A 12,199-nucleotide genomic window follows, 5' to 3' on the forward strand; every position below is an offset into this window, starting at 1 on the left:
GTGGGGGTAGGTGTGATTTATATACAGTAAGAGAGAGGTTGAACACGTCGACTCGTGCTTCACGCCAGCGAAGCAGGAAGAATTTTAATGCTAGGTTGTTTGTGCCTTTGAAGTTGGGCTAATTAAGTATTACTTCATATGATTACGTCGGATTTTATATTTAAAAAATTTATATGAAAATTTTAATAATTATAAAAATAAAATATTTAATTTTATTTATCTTAACATCATCAATTTTATCGATAAAAAATGTATGAATAATATGAAAATAATAAATAAAAAAATAATCTTAACGATGGTGATAAATGATGATACCATGAGTGATTGTTGTAGTGCTGGCCAACGAAAATGATGTGATGATCAATCTTACTTATATCGATCTGAACATATGCATTTATGATGATGCTAGAGGAGAAAGATGAAGGATGTGAGGTATTTGCATCAATATCGCTCCGCTCTATCTCTTCTTCCTCTTCCAATGATATGGTGGTCAATGAGAATGAGGACGAGATAGAGCAGTGCAATGTAGATGCTTCACCTGCCTCCTCTTCCCCCTCTGGTGCCACACCACTCTGTTGTACTTACCTTCTCTTCCTCTTCCCTACTTGTCATCGGACACACATGCTTCACCTACCTCCTCTTTCTTCGTTGGCATTAACACAAATGCAGAGCAACACTATATGAGGAAAAGGAGGCAAAGCGGTGCATTATAGATTTAGATGCCTCATCTCCCTCCACTTTCTCCTTCGGCACCGACATAGATGCCTCACCACTCTACCTCATCTTTCTTCTCGTCGTCAATATTCGGATCAACATCATCAACATCAACAAAATCGATCATCACTTCGTTTTCGTCGACCACCACCATAATAATCACCCACGATGTAATCATCCGTCATCATCGTTAAAATTATTTTTTTATCCATTCATATTCATCCGAAAAAATCTAATTGACATTAATTAGTCTGAGTCTAAAATATATTTGAATAACTAAAATATGTTTAGTATTTTTACAATCACAGTGAGTTAAAAGCTAATAGTCGAATGACATTTAGATGATGTCAACCAATTTTCTATATTTTGCAAGAATGTGTGCATTATGTTAAATTTAGATATAGAGAGGCAATACACAATATACTTATTTTAAAGGGTCTTCAAATATAACAGTCTATGATTTTTTGCAACCATCCCCTCATTTTAAAGGTCAACTACGTTCGACACACCGACCTCATTTGCTTCGCCGGCGTAAAGCACGAGGCGAAGTGTTCGACCGCTCCTTGTTACTGTATAGAAACCACACCTCTCTCTCTCTCTCTCTCTCTTCTCTTCGTCGTGTCCAAAGTTTAGATGTGTCAACAGACATACCATAACCACATGAACTATTTCTTCCTCAGGGACCAACAGTTTGCAACAAAGAAGCACTTCAGGATAAACTCAAACACTTTAACATCTAAAGCAGGATAGATTGTCAGAAAACACAGGCTTCTTCAATACAAAAGTCACCTATTTCCACAACATGTTAGAAAATTTTAATGGCTACTGTCTTTGGATTCATGATAGGAACAGAACACAAATCTCTGGGACACAAAGTTGGAAAAGTAGCAGAGTTTTCAAAAGAAACACTGATGATTGAAAGAAAAAAAAGAGAAAAGAGCTAATTTAGCTGCAGAACAATTTTCTAGGTCCAGTTGTACCAGACCTTAAGAACCCATAGTTGCCTGAGACTTGTTGAGGATGACACCCTCATATTTGACTTGGAACCACTTCATTGTATCCTCCTTGGTGACACGGTTCTGAATGCCAACTCGTGACTTGCATCAGCGGCGGCGACGACTCACACGATAGCCAGCACGCTCCAATACAACATAGAAATCCATACCATAGATACCAGTTGAGGGATCATACCTGAAAAAGTAAGATAACACATTCATAGAATAATAAAATGAGCAAACACAAATTTTTTTTAACATGCAGAGAATATCATGATTTGTGACTATGCTAATCCAATCCTTAACTTGGACATATGTGCAAGCCATGGTGCAAATCTATAATTCTATTTGAGGACTTTAACATACCAATTTTAATTTTAGTTTTTACAATAATTCAAGTTTGATTTATGTGCCCTTAGCTATAACCTTTACCAAAGGATCCTCTCTCAGGGTTTCAAACCCAACCAAGTTGCTCCAGAGATTATTTTCAATAACTATTCTTTTTTTCTCATCAAAGAAAGCTTTTGACCCAAAAAATAAAGAAAATGTTGATTAACCAACAACTTAATCTCAAACAAGGATGCCATGCTACATGCAACTTATCAATACGCATATCATGCCTAACTATAGATAGCAGCAGCATGTTACGCACATAACCAGCACAGCATGACATTGTCAAAACGTACCATGACGAGTTCCATGCTGTGTGGATGATGACACATGCTCAAGCCATAGCACAAATCAATAACTGCTCACAGTATCGATCAATTACTATGGATGGACATGTTTGCCTACTTCAGCAAAAATGAAGTGTCTACTTCACAACTTTTCAATCTATCCTCAAGTTTTTTTCTCCTTTCTACATTGCTCTCCTTTAATCAGAATTTTCTAAATAAAACCTAAGACTGAAGTTTTGTGTGAACCATGTGTCGGTTTCCCAGGCAATGCACTGATGGAAAATAGAAAATGATGAAGGAATCTTTGGTCACATAGAGGGGGAACTAACAAATTGAGAGTGGACTGTAAGCATCACTATTAAAGAACAATCATGTCCGAAACATGGGAAGTTGGATCCAAATGATAATCTTAAGTTTCTTTAGTACAGAATGACTAAGCTAAAAAAAAAGAGTACCCAGGACTAAGCTCAAATAGAAAGAAAATGGATAATCTGCTCCTAAGATTCTAAAAAAGTGCAACAAAATATAATAGCAAATAAAATTTATTGTTTAATTGCTCTAAATGTTTATTATTATTCACTCAGAATATTCATGAGCAACCTGGTTAAGAACACTAATTCTCCAAACCACTGACATAACACTAACAGTTAGTATCTACATACAGAAACACTGATTTGCAACAGGTGTATTTCCTACACATAATTTAAGAATTAAAATTTAAATGGGTCACGTTCCCCATTGTCATATCTGTACCCCAAAGGTAAGCATAATCAACTTAAAGGTTAAATTCTAACAAAGATGACACACAACAAATAAATATAGACACACAAGTTCAGATTCTTCTAGTGTATATCTATGGTTTTGAAAGGAAAATTAACAATGACAACTAAAAAAACTGCTTACTTAATTCCAAGATCAATATGCTCTTGTATGCCAAAACCAAAGCAACCAGTGTCACTGAAGTTTCTCCTCAACAGCTCGTATTCCTTAACTTTTAGTCCACTTTCTAGAAGTTGCGTTGCCTTGTCACCTCTTACTGTTACATAGCACGCGATCTTCTCATTACGCCTGATTCCAAATGACCGGACAGTATACCTCAGAACAATCTCAAAAATACTCATTTAATGCACGTTATTCTTCAACAAAAGTACCCTTTGAGAACACTGGTGTCTGTCCACTTAGCTGCTCCAAAACCTACAAAAGCAGAGGTAACTAGATCCATAAGCAAACGATTTAAACACAGTATAGATTAAGAATAAAAACCCTGTATGCTTATCAACAAACAACCAAGAACTTCAAAAAGAATTTAACAATGCAGCACATATAAGATTGATCGACTTCAGATCAAGACTGTTTACGTACCTTGTTATTTACGAACTAAATACATAGAAGATAGCCACTCAAAACTACATTAGCTACAACTGCAGATGAGCCTTTCTGATAGGCGAGGAGATTTTTGAGCATTAGCAAATACTAGAATTTGCAAATGCATTGCAGGGACATGTCAATATTGTACTTGGAACATTCACAAGGCCAGGAGAGCGACTAAAAAAACATACTATCACAAAGATTACAACTTTCAGCTTTGATTTTTCAATATACATTGATTAAATCTCAGCCCAATAAAAAATCGAAATCAGGACATCAAAATCAGATTTTGACACAGAAAAATCAACGACCAACTCATATATAAGGCAAAATCTAGAAATGCAAACAGTCAAAAGTGATCCGCCAAATGAGTTCGATCGACCTGATAACTAACAACTTAGCGGCCCTCGTGAGACGATCGCCACTCTCGCCAACGGAGATGTTGAGGACGAGCTTCTGGACCTTGATCTCCCTCATCGGGTTCGACAGCTTCTTCTCGGAATCCTGCAAGGGAAGAGGCGGAGAACGATTTCATCAGAGCAGCTTTTCATCAGAAGAAAAGCTCGATAAAGCGATTGATATGATGCAGCATTACAACCATTGCGAGAAGAGAAGAGAGATCGACGCGGGTAGAGTGGCGTAGTCTATTAGCGAAACAGCTCGCGTGGCGGAAGATCCAGTAAGGGTTTTCGGCTGCTCCTGGCCGCCGCCAAAACAACGAAAATGCCACTGTGAAGCTACTTAGCTTCCTGTGGACCAAATTGGGATCCTCCAAAGGGGCACAGGAAAAGATTGACCCAAACAGTGTTTGACTCTCTCAAGATGGGGTTTGTGAGCATTTGAATTTTTTTAGATGAAATATTATGGGCAACAAATCAAAAATAAATCATCTCTTGAATTAGATTCTTTATACTATAAGAAAAATAAATCATCTCTTGAATCAAACCAAATCTACCAAAGTAAGAAAACTATGGAGCATTCAAGCAGTTTTCCCCTTACATAACACATCTTAAAATCCTAGAATATAGAGTAATCAATACTTAATTCCTATTTTTTTCCTTCAAGTAAAGAAATATTTCCAAATATGGATTCTTTATTGATTGCAAATAAAGTTTTTATTAATCAAAAATACATATCAATCCTAACATTAAGACTAAAAATGTCACATAATGCTTGCTCAGGAGCATCTCCATGAATGCCTTTTACCAGGAAACCAAGAGATCTCAAATCTTTATAGAACAATGGAGAGGAGCACCCAACTGGAACATCTTGGAGAATGTTCCACCCCCAGCAAACCCAGGTGCAAAGATAAAGCTCCTTTGGCTGCCATGACTTGGACATAAAGATGATTCCTTTGGGCTATGTTCCATTTCCTTTCCAGATTTATAGAGGTTGACACATGATTAAGTAGATGGATCAAATCAATGTAATCCTACATTCATGCACGAACACATTACATCAATGTTTAGACCATGCATTTGTTGAAGTGCATCAATGGATGAGAAAGTTTTGGTGCTGTTAAAGAAAAATAGAACCATGCAAAAATTGTTAGTTCAACAATCAGATAATCATAAAAATAAAAGATATTGGTTCGATAAATCAAGTATTAAGTAAAAACTTTACGGTATAATATGACAGTAATGAAGAACTTAGACTTCCTAAAGGGAAGAAAGCTCCTGAAGCATGCTGGAAGCATATCCTGCAGCATATCCAGATATGATCTATGGCGCCGCGTACTATAAATGATGAACTCGAGCCGCAGGGAAAGCAGGAAAGAGGAAGAAGGAAGACGCCGTGAAGAGGGTGGGTGTGAGAATGACAGTGCAGTTCTCCTCTTGGCAAGGAGTCCAAGCAGGTGCAGATGCATGTGCCCTCCCTCTCTTGCCAAAGGAGAATTGCCCTGCCATTTTCCCCCACTGTCCATCTCATCTGGCATGGAGGAGGTGTCTTCTTGCTCATATCATCATCTGCTCATGATCATAGGCAACAAGTAAAGCCATCCCAGTATTTGCTTGAATCTTTGACTATGTTTTGAACTAGTATTTAGTGCAATCTTTTTCTATTTTTCCAAATGAAATCATTGCGTAGCCATCACAGTAACCGATTCATAAGACAGAAAGATGTTAGATAGCTTAGTTGGTAAAGATTTTGATAGAGTATTGTAAGATCCATAAAAAAAATCATCTTTTTGTTTATTTTTCTGCATACAGCAGCCATATGAGCAATCGAGCAAAGCCATAACAAAGATACTGTTTCAGTTCATAGTCAATGTGATATATAAATTAACATAAAAGAATTTGATACTTATTTTGAATCTGAAAATAATTACATATAGAGGAGATTTTTTGTTGTTATGGGAGTGAGATAACATAAGAGGAATTTAGCTGACTTGATTTCTCACAGATTTATCTTGGAGGAGGATTCACTAGTTGGATAAGCTTTACAGGGCTCCAAGTCTCCTCCTTTCTTCCTGCATGACCATCACCACAGTCCCAAGACTCCTCCTTTCTTCCTGCATGACCATCACCACAGTCCCAACACTGCGGGGGGGGCACCAACTTGAGCTCATCTCAAGTCTTAACCATTATCTTCACAGGCTGAGACTGAGAACTGTTTTCCTTTCTCCGTTTTGCCTCGTCTTGATGCTTCTTTCCCTTCGGCTTCTCGTACTTGCGTAGCTCCCGTCCTCCTTAGGGTTTGGCGAGCATCAGCGACGACTTCGACGCGTATTGCCAGTATCTCCGAGGCAGAAAACTCGGGATACATCGTACGTGATTTGTCCTTATGCAACCAAGTAATGTTGGATATCTGCAGCAGCTTCTCATGTAAACAAAAGAAGCTGCAGCAGTTTGTATGTATTTTGCTGTTCCTTCGTATACGATAAAAAGGGATGAACACAAAGATTTAGAGATCGACCATTATATTGGAGAAATTAACATGAGGATCTTAAATTACATACATGAAGGCAATAAGAACATGGAGTGACAGAGTAATAATCAAAACACTCATTAATTGTTGCAATACTCCATGTGGAAAGTAAGTTGACAGCCATGGCATTGCATGACAGAAGTTTGCTGCAACTCCAGATGATGCTGGATGTGGAATGAAGCCTTGCTCATTTGGCAGTATCCATTGTATCCATCTCAACCCTCAGTTTGCTATTCTATGCACTGAGATCAATAATGCTTGCATGAATGATGCACTTGTGTCACCAGTAGATGCAAATGACCGAGAGGATGGAAGTCTTCAGATTCATTTTGAGAATCAAACCAACATATAGCTGCAGATCACATACTCCATCGTGTATATATCTATGTTTAGACCTTGGACTGGAAGTTGCTAATTCCTCTTCAGCTGCTCTCACATGAAGCAAACTGGCATTGAATTGTGTTACAGAGGGTTCCCCTTATGCATCCCTTGTAATGAAGGATAGCAAAGGATGCTTTCTTTACCTAAAAGTTGAAAGAAACGTAGATTGCAGATAAAGTAATTAGAGCTCAGCGACCTCCAACTTTCTACCTTTCAGAAGCACCAGAAGACCTACGGCCATGAACAAGAAGAGTTGTTGGTACACACGCAAGACCCATATGCAACTGCTTGTTGAAGGTCGTGGTCTCCATGGAGGCTCACCTTGGTCCATCGCTTACGGCGTCGATCTCCTTCGGCGCACGCAAGTGGGGACGAGCTCGCTGACGCGGGGAGCGGCACCGGCGGCGACCACAGGCTGCTCTTCTCGTACTCGAAGTCGAACTCCGACGTGTCCGGGAACTTGGTCAGGAGTGCGTCCGAGACCCGTCTCGAGACCAGTTGGACGTTTGCCATAGGCGAGGCTTCTTCGTCAGGCGGAGTTATCATCACCTGTGAGTCGGACATCGAGGAAGGGTAAGAGAAGAGAGCAGTGTTCTCTGCATTTTAGGTAAGGGGAAAAGGCCAAGAAAGATGAGACCGGAGGGTGGTTGAAGTGGAGGTTGGAGGCGAAAAGGACGTGGATGTCGGTATGCGCATATGTTCTACATGGTGAGGAAAGTGGTAATCATCATCATTCATGTGGAAACAGGTTTGCTAGTAAAGATCTGAGCTGAGGCTTTCCTGGTTTTGTTTGTTCCTTTGGTGCTGATCTCCCATCTCGTTTAGCTGTATTGGAATCTGTGGATCTGCCTCTCGTTGGCGGTCTCTCACATCTGTGGATTAATCGATGAGTTTTTTTTGTTCCTCAATCAATTTAGAAAGATAGGAAAAAATATATCTTGTCATAATACAATCATAACTTAGAGAACCTCAACGAGTTAATGATGACGACCCACCAAAATAATAGTGAGTCATCACTGATCAATATCCTCCAACATATTAGTTTGAGGACGATTGGAAGCAAGAAAAGGTGAGAGAGAGAGAGAGAGAGAGAGAGGAGAACAAGCTATAATTTGGACAATGCAAAAGGAGCTTCTCTCAAATGAATTCACTAAAAAACTTGTTGTAACTCATTTGTTTGTATGAATGTGAACAAGTTTAATACTCTAACATTCTTTCCATCTTAAACTTATTGTGTCAAATTTCATTCGAAAATATTTAAAAATTCCAACTTTTAAGGACTTTATAAGAATATCGATTACTTGTTCATTTATTCTTATATAAAGTGATTCCATAATTTTGTCCTGGATATACTCTCTTATAAATTGAAATCTTATGTCGATGTATTTAGATCTCTCATGATATATTAGATTTTTTGCTAGGGTAATAGTTAATTTATTACCAACATAAATCTCGACTGACTTATTATCACAAGAAAGTGTTGCTATATATTCTACTTCACAACTTGATAGAGTAATGATAAATTATTTTTTAGAATATTATATAAATATAATTATTTTAGAAAATATATATAAATTCCATTATACTTTTTTGATTGTCATAGCTTTTGACCCAATCACTATCACTATATCTAACTCTAAACTTTAGATTATGAATAAAATATGCCATAGTCAATTATCAATTTAATATATCATAATTTTTTTTAATGACATTTAAATGAGATATCTTAATAGCTTCTAAATATCTACTTATTAAGCCAACTATAAATCGTGCATGTCAAATATCTTAAATATCTATCAAGACTTTTGTAATAAGTTGAATTAATTGATTTACCTTCTCCTTCTTTAGTTAGCTTGGTGTTACATTCAATAGGTGTATCAATTGGTTGGTAATTCTCTTATTCAATATCTCTTTTACCTAGCTTGCTTATGAAATAAACGTCCCTTTATTGCTTTGTTTGATCTTAATGTTCAAGAAGTAAGTGATGAGGTGTAAATCCGTCATCTTATTTTTCCTCGTAGAATTCTTAAATTCTTTGATCATAAAGGAATTGTTGCCTATAAATATTAGATCATATATATATATATATATATATATATATATATATATATATATATATATATATATATATATATATATATATATCTCTTCATGGTCATTAATTTTCATATATAGAGCATGTTGATAAGAGAACTTTAAAAAATCACCTTAGGTAAAGTATGTGCCAATTGGAGAATTTTATGGTATTTGTTTAAGCCCATAAAAATCTTTTTTCAATTTGTATACCTTGTTTCTTCTTCATGAATTATAAAAATAAGAATTGTTGTACATAAATCTCTTCTTGAAGATATTCATTGAGAAATACTAACTTGATATCAATTTAAAAGATATTTTATTTCATTTGATTAGCGAACGAGATGAGTAGTATTATTGTCTCCATCAGAATTACTAATGCAAATATCTTTTTATAGTCGATTCCATACTAGTTGAGCTTTATAATATCTCTTTAACTCCAATCGGATTATGTCCTTTGGGCAGTATAATAAGTTACCATATATTATTTTTGTTAATGATATGCATCTCTTAGTTCATAGCATTTCTTTATTTTTCCCTTTTATAAGCCTCTTCAAAGATTAATAGAATATAATATATAAAAAATAAAATAAAAAAAGATCATCATAATTAGTATTGGTGGGTACCTATCAAGATAAAGCCTACAAATTTAATTGACCTTGGCGATGATTCATCTAATATCAATGTTAAAGCGTTAGAAGAGATTGAACAATATAATATATATGTAGACCCAATATTATATGTCACCATTAAAGACACTCAAGATAAGTATAGTTTTACGAGAGATAACGTGAATGGAATACTAATTGACATTCTATAAGTGCTTAACACGATAGAGAAAAATCATTGAGGATGATGATGATAACATGCTAGTAGATAAGGACAAAATTTTATATTATAGTTGTTATTAATCTTTTTTATCTTAATTTCTATTAAAAATGTTTATTTTTATTACAGGAACAAGTGAAGAATTAAGGCATAATATCTTGAACTTGCATCAACTAATAATCTATTAAGTGAAGATATTGTTTCTCTAGTATTAGGACAAGAGAAATCAAGATATATCTGATGTTATGCCACAGGACAATCTCCTTCCAATGATGTACTATGATTTTTATATAAATTGATAGGGTTGATGAAAGAATATAGTCTTCTTTTTGTGAATTGTAAGCTATTTTTATGGTTAGTAGTATCATAATTAATTTATATACTATTTTTATGGATAAAGCTATCAATTTATGTTGTCTAATAATAGCATAAATATATGAATTATTACTGTGATTGTTCTTTATAGGTTAAAAATATATATTAACATAGTTGAATAATTATAATAATAACGAAACTATTATTGTAGATTTTATTTGTAGGATAAAAGAATTTATTACTGTAACTACAAACCACAGTAATATGTAAATTATTACTATGATTTTCATTTGTAAAGAAAAAATAAATTACCATAGTAATATGTAGACATGAATATGTGATTGTAAAATCTAAGATTATATATGTCATGATGGCATTTATTGTCACGATTTATGTAAAAATATAATTTGTTATAGTGGAGGATGTGATGGTTGTTAGCCCGATGGCATGGTGGAGAGCTCATCCTATAACCCAAAAATAAGAACATCTTATGGTACATTTAGTTATCTTGAGCGTCTCACTCTTTATATTTTTAAATATTATATCGACATTCGTTAAAATATCTAGATAAATTTATCTTAACGTTATCAATTTTATCGATGAAAATATGAAAACAAAGAAAAAATAATAATTTTAACGTTTGGTGACAGAAGATATCGGTGGTGGAGGACGACGATTCCATTTGTGTTGATGTCGACATAGCAGCCTGGTCCCCTCCCATAACGATAAGGTCCGCTCTCACCATGATGGCACTCGCCTCTATGAGGAGCGCACTGCCGACCTCACCGTTGTTCGCCTCGTGTCGCTCTGCATCTGTGTCGACGTTAATGCAATTGCCGAGCATCTACAACGAAGATAGTGGTGGCCACCACGGTGTCTACGGTGAAGATGGTGATCACCTCATCGCTGACCCGTTTAGTGGATCCGAGCCTTGAGCCGAAGCTGGGGTCGTAGGAGCTCCTGTCGCTCCCCCCCTATTGTCGCGTTAGTTTCGTCACCACTCTCGTCGAGTGGCCCTTTTGCTACTTTGCATCTACATTAGTATTGATGCAGTTGTCAAGCAATGAAAGGGTCGCTTGGCATCGCATCAGCATCGACACAAATGCAGAGCGACGTCACTTGGTAATTATGTCAGCGTCGATGCAGATATGTTAGATGTTGTTTGGGCTAGGCTGGTGGTCAAGGAAACCCACTGATCCGGTCTGAGGGAGGCGGACCATGGCATCCACGATAAAGCATACTACCTTGCAAGAACTATATAAGTCAAAGAGCCGGAACCAATCGACAATGGACGCCACCCTCTATGGTGCGACATCGGGCACTAACTAGAGCTCATCCATGTCATCGCCATCGTGCATGAGGCCATTGGAGCATATGGCGAGTGTGGCTACGAATAGGTTAGGGGAGGCGACGGAGCACTTATTGCACATGGTGGAGAGTTCCGAGTGGGAGCAGATCAAGGGAGAGGAGGGGTGAGCAGAGGCATCCTGAGCTGCGACAGGGTGGGAGAGGGATTTGGGAATTATGAAGCATTACTCCTAAAAAAATGGGATGATAGAGGAGTTTTGAGCGACAATTGTATCAGTTTTGACACAGATGCAGAGTGGCATAGGGCGGGCGATGATAAGATCGGTGGCACACTCCTCGTGTAGGTGAGTGACGTCGTGGTGAGAGCATATCTTATTGTTGTCAGAGACGACCAAGCAACTGCATCAGTATGACGCCGACGATGCTGTAGTCCATTACCGAACGTAAAATTATCTTTTTACCTTTTATTTTTATTTTTTAATCAGTAAAACTGATATTATTAGAATAAATGAATATAAATATTTTATTTTTATAATTATAGGAATGTAAATATAATTTTTTAAAGTGTAAACATCCAAACATAACTAATTAGGATGGATGGGTAACAAGTAA

At 36.6% G+C, this 12,199-nt stretch overlaps 1 pseudogene; it reads right to left on the minus strand.

Moving 5' to 3' along the window:
* Positions 1-1,519: 1,519 nt before the first annotated feature.
* LOC135587020 (large ribosomal subunit protein uL5-like) lies at positions 1,520-6,520 on the minus strand (annotated as a pseudogene).
* Between the last annotated feature and the right edge of the window lie 5,679 nt (positions 6,521-12,199).

The sequence above is a fragment of the Musa acuminata genome, chromosome BXJ1-9, assembly GCF_036884655.1.
Source record: "Musa acuminata AAA Group cultivar baxijiao chromosome BXJ1-9, Cavendish_Baxijiao_AAA, whole genome shotgun sequence".
NCBI lineage: Eukaryota > Viridiplantae > Streptophyta > Magnoliopsida > Zingiberales > Musaceae > Musa > Musa acuminata.